Genomic DNA, 5,702 nt, shown 5'->3' with positions numbered 1-5,702 from the left:
GCCGAGCCAGCGGCACCCATATCCCACGAACGAAGGAAAAAAAAAATCCAACCCTCTGCTGCCTATATCCTTACTCATACCAGGTTCACCCATCACCACTGTGCTTGCTCCAGATTCTCTCTCTTGCTGTCCTTAAAGTGGTGTCTCCGGCTGTGGGTCAATCCCATTGGACAGGCCAAACGATTGGCTGAAGCCTTGTCCACAAAACAGGCATGTGCACAGTTTCGCCCCACTGACAATGGTGCTTTTGCTGTCCATACTCAAAATCCAATGATGTTCATGTCCTTATGAATCCAGTGGCTCTGTCACACCCTTGAGGGAATGTTTGGCTTGAGTTTCCCGTCTGCAGATTCTCCCCTTCTAATATTCTATAAACGGAATTTACAAAAGTCATTACTCTAAGTACAGGATGGAAATTCAGAACTGACAATTTTAGGTTCTCTGGAACATAGCAACAGTCGGAGGCCATTTAGCCCCTCGAGCCTGTTCCACCATTCAGTGAGTGGCGGATCTGCAACCTAACTCCATATGCTTGTCTTTGCCCCATATCCCTAATACCTTGAGCTAACCGAAATCTATCACTTGCAGATTTCAAATTAACAATTAATCTAGCATCAATTGCCATTTGTGGAAGTGAGTTCCAAACTTATATTACCCTTTGCATGTACATGTGTTTCCTAATGTTCCTTCTGAAAGGTCTGGCTCTAATTTTTACACTATACCCCCTAGTCCTAGACTCTCTAAATAGGGGAAATAGTTTCTCTCTATCTGTCCTTTCTGTTCTCCAAAATATCTTGAAAACTTCAATCAGATCACCCTTCAACCTTCTAAACCGCAGTGAATACCTTTGTTTGTGTAATATCCTTGAAATGTAATCCTTGGAGTCCATGTATCATCCAGCTATCATACACTACACTCTCTCCAAGGCCAGTATATCCCTCCTATGGTGTGGCACCCAGAATTCTCCCTGTACTCCAGGTGTGGTCTAACGAAGGTTTTGTACAACTGAATTAGGACTTCTATCCACTTGCCTCCCAGTCCTCGAGATATACAGACCAGCATTCCATTAGCCTTTTGGATTATTTTATGTAGCTATTCATGACAATTCAACGATCAATGTACCTGGATCCCCAAGTCTCTATTGACCTCTACTGTTTCTAGCTTTTCAGCATTTAGAAAGTACTCTGTTTTATCCGCTTTAGTTCCAAAGTGGATGACCTCACGTTTGTGTACATTGAAATCCATTTGCCACAGTTTTTCCCATTGACTTAATCTATCAATATCTCTTTGTAATGTTATGCTTCCATCCAAACTGCTTACAATGCCACCCACCTTTGTGTCATCAGCAAACTTGGATATCCAACCTGGCCAATTACCACCCCATCAGTCTACTCCCAATCATCAGTAAAGTGATGGAATGGGTCATCGACAGTGCTGTCAAGCGACACTTGCTTAGCAATAACCTGCTCAGTGACGCTCAGTTTGGGCTCCACCAGGGCCAATCAGCTCCTGGCCTCATTACAGCCTTGGTCCAAACCAAGGATTGGATAAAAGAGATGAACACAGGAGGTGAGGTGAGAGTGACTGCCCCTGACATCAAGGCATCATTTGACCGAGTGTGGCATCAAGGAGCCCTAGCAAAACTGGAGTCAATAGAAATCAGGAGGAAAATGCTACACTGGTTGAAGTCATACATCGCACAAAGAAAGATGGTTATTGTTGTTGAAAGTCAATCATGTCAGTCCCAGGACACTACTGCAGGTGTTCCTCAGGGTAGTGTCCGAGGCCCAACCATCTTCAACTGCTTCATCAATGACCTTCCATTCATCATAAGGTCAGAAGTGGGGATGGCTGTTGATGATTGCGCAATGCTCAGCACCATTCATGACTCTTCAGATACTGAAGCAGTCTGTGCCCAGATGCAGAAAGACCTGGACAATATCTAGGCTTAGACTGATAGGTAGTGAACAACTTTCGTGTCACACAAGTGCCAGGCAATGACCACCTCAAACAAAAGAGAATCTTACCATTTCCCTTTGATGTTCATGGCATTACCATTACTGAATTCCCAACTATCAACATCCTTGGGGTTACCATTGATGTGATGTCGTCTCTCACATGGCACAGTCGTTGGAATGTGTTAGTTGACCAATCAAGACACACTAGTAAGTGCTCTCCAGCAATATTTATGTGCTACTGTAATCTTCAAATACAGAACTCACAATATAGTTTACCAGACCTACCTGCGTCATTGGTGAGTTTGTGATTGAAGGATAGAGGAAATACAATATGGAAAGGATATTTCCCTTTGTGGGGGAATCTAGAACACAGGGTCACTGTTTAAAAATAAGGGGTCGTCCACTTAAGATAGAGATGAGGAGAATTTTTTTTTCTCTCAGAGGATCGTGAGTCTTTGGAATTCTCTTCCTCAAAAGGCAGTGGAAGCAGAGTCTTTGAATATTATTAAGACAGAGGTAGATAGATTCTTGATAAGCAAGGGGGTGAAAGGTTATTGCGTGTAAGTGGAAATGTGGAGTAATCAGTTCAGCCGTGAACTTATTGAATGGCAGAGCAGGCTTGAATGGCCGAGTCGCCTACTCCTTCTCCTAATTCGTATTTTTGTATGTCACAGTGAATGATTTGTTGAAGATTTTGAGTTTTTAAGGCACATTGGGAGAGTATCAGATTGAGTTTGGGACTACAGCAGCATTCTGCAAGGGGAGCAGAAGCTGTCAACAGAGCTCTGAGAGGTGAAGCACTATCAGCAGGCAGTACTCCATTGGGAACAGTGAGTAACTGTACTGAGGAGACACCGGTTCAGCATCAAAGAGATGCGATCAGTTGACTTTGTTCAGGCCAGTGTAAGTTAATTCAAAGGCAGGCATGAAAAAGGCTGGAAAAGATCAGTGCTGATCGATTCAAAGGCAGGTTTAAAATAAAATGCTGAAAAAATCCATCACAGCCATTACAGCTATTTGAGACATCATGGTGCTGTTCACGCTAAAACACCACTTTGTGGACAGTGCCCGAAAAACTTGTGTGAAGGGGAGCAACAGAGCCACAGACCCTCAGTGCCATAGAGTTCAGAAACAGGTGATGGTAAGTAAAAGTACTGCAGGCAGCCAGATCTGTAACACATTGAAACCCACCTGTGAATGAAAGCTTCTTCCTACTGAGGAAATCATGGAAAATCCCAGGAATGTCAGCAAGATGTCAGTTAAATTCCCGCTTATGAATTGGAAAGTTGCGATCCTCTTTCTAAATTCAAACTTTTCAAACATATGATAAAGCTACGGTTCCTTGATGTGGCTGCAGCAGAACCAGATAAACTCGCAGTTCAAATTCAGATAGCTATTGGAATCGAAGGTCTTCATAAGCTAAAAACCTCAGGCTTATCAGAAGATGATCAGAAAGAGCCTAAGAGAATATAGACCACTCGAGAAGAATAAATCCATGTGAAACTCAATTTCAGGAGACATCGGTTGGAATTTATGTCACATTGACAGCAGTGAAAAGAGACAATCGACTAATTTGTCAGTCACTGTGGGGCCAATGGCGGGGATTGAGACTTTTCTAATGTTGAAAGAATTGCAGAGCTGCTAATGGCATTGACACCCATTGAAGCTTTCCAAAATGTCCTGCAGAAGGTCTTGACATTGAAGTTTTATAGAAATAGAAGTGTTAATACAAAGCTATCCTTGCAGTACAACAGAGTTTGTGAGCACTGGTCGTGGCTCGAAATATTTGCATAGTAGCCAAGGTGGTGAAAATGAACATGCTGCGTGGAAAATCTGGATTTATTTATCCAGCAAGAAACTGTCCAACATAACCGCGCACAAAACAACCGACACTCAGATTCTGGCAGCGGTGGGATTCGAACCCACGCCTCCGGAGAGACTGGAGCCTTAATCCAGCGCCTTAGACCGCTCGGCCACGCTACCACACAAGTACAGCTTTGGCTGTAATGCAATTGATTACTAATTAAAAGGTGCTTTTCTTCCGGATTGTCCTATGAATCGAGGTCTTTGCTTTGGAAGATGGAAGTGAGACGAATTTCCAAGCACAATTCATTCAAACTGCAGGCCGAGTGGTTGCATTGTTGAATTGGTAATCCAGGGATCCCGAATAAAACGACTTTGGTAAAGCCATTTAAACATAGAAATAAAAGCAACATTCTGTGCATGGTAGAAATCCCAAATTAAAAAAAACAGGAACTGCTGGAAATAGTCAGCGTCTGCGGAGAGGCAATCACAGGTCTGGTGAAAGGTCACCGACTTGAAACATTAACATTGACATAAAAGCAAAATACTGCAGGCGCTGGAAATCTGAAATAAAGACAAGAAATGCTGGAAATACTCAGCAGGTGTGGCAGCATCTGTGTTAACGTTTCAGGTCGGTGACTCTTCATCAGAACTCTGCTTCTCTCTCCACAGATGCTGCCAGACTTGCTGAGTATTTCCAGCATTCTTTGTTTTTATTAACATTGACACATCACTAGCCCGTTGAGGCTTGTTAGTTCCGTTGATTAGAGTGTAGTGCTAACAACAGCAAGGTTTAATCTCCTTACAGGCCGATGCTTTAAAAAAAGAGATGCTGTCAGTGCCTCATTTGGGGACATGACGCTGTTGTGTTGTCAAAGTACTAATAACCCACAGATCATGGCTTGTACCCAGGGGCTGTGAGTTTAAATGGCAACAGTAGATGCCGTTTAGACTTCAACAAGTAATGCAAATCTAGTCTTTTTTTTAAAAACTCTGCTCAGTGCAGATGGCATGACACTATCACCAATTGTTGTACAAACCCCACCCGGTTCGCTAATACCATTTCAGGAAGGAAATCTTCCGTCCTGATCTGATCTGGCCTGGATGTGACTCCACACCCACAGCAATCTGATTGAGTTATAGATAGATAAAATCCCTCTCCTTCGCTACCTGCCTCTCCACCTCTCTCTCTCTCTCTCCTCCCATAGAGGGCAGACTCTTGTGTAGGTCCAGACTGGGTGGCAGGTTCCCTTCCCTGAAGGACATTAGTGAACCAGTTGGGGTTGTACATCAATCCAGCGGCTTGCATGGTCACTTTTTCCTCGTGTCGGCCCCATAAATGAACAGATTCATTCAGCTCCATTTCACAACCTGTCTTTGTGTTTTTGGGGGTTCTCACTTCTTTTTTCCTGTTTTAAATCAATTTCACAGGGTTTTAGAAGGAAAGGATTTGCATCCAGGAAACTCAAACTAAACATCACATCAGCATTTGATGAAGTCACCCAATTTATCATAACCTGAGTATCAGGGTTTTGAACATAGAAGGTAAAAGCACTTTTGACAGTGGGGAGAAACTGTACTATTTCACTACTTCATCCCACCTGCTGATACATCAAGTTCACACTGGGGAGAGACCTTCTAAATGTCCAGATTGTGGGAATTGTTATAAATGTTCCCGGGAAATGGTGTCCCATCAATATGTTCACACTGATGAGAGACCGTTCAGGTGTTCTCACTGCGGGACTGGGTTCAGGCGATCAGGTGACCTCACTGTACACCAGCGCACTCACACTGGGGAGAGGCCGTTCACTGCTGAGACACCAGTGAGTTCAAACGTAATTACAATGGTTGGTTGCAGCTGTTAATCACATCCAGGACTGAACGACGTTCATTGAAGTAAAAACAAGAAATGCTGGAAATACTCAGCAGGTCTGGCAGCAT

General features: G+C 43.5%; 1 non-coding gene across 1 annotated transcript; it reads right to left on the bottom strand.

Moving 5' to 3' along the window:
* Window positions 1–3,859: 3,859 nt before the first annotated feature.
* On the bottom strand, window positions 3,860–3,941 carry trnal-aag (transfer RNA leucine (anticodon AAG)). Its single transcript has one exon. It is a non-coding gene; the product is annotated as a tRNA-Leu (tRNA).
* Between the last annotated feature and the right edge of the window lie 1,761 nt (window positions 3,942–5,702).

Source organism: Heterodontus francisci, chromosome 34 (assembly GCF_036365525.1).
Source record: "Heterodontus francisci isolate sHetFra1 chromosome 34, sHetFra1.hap1, whole genome shotgun sequence".
NCBI classification, from domain to species: domain Eukaryota; kingdom Metazoa; phylum Chordata; class Chondrichthyes; order Heterodontiformes; family Heterodontidae; genus Heterodontus; species Heterodontus francisci.
This window is presented reverse-complemented; position numbering and strand designations above follow the sequence as displayed.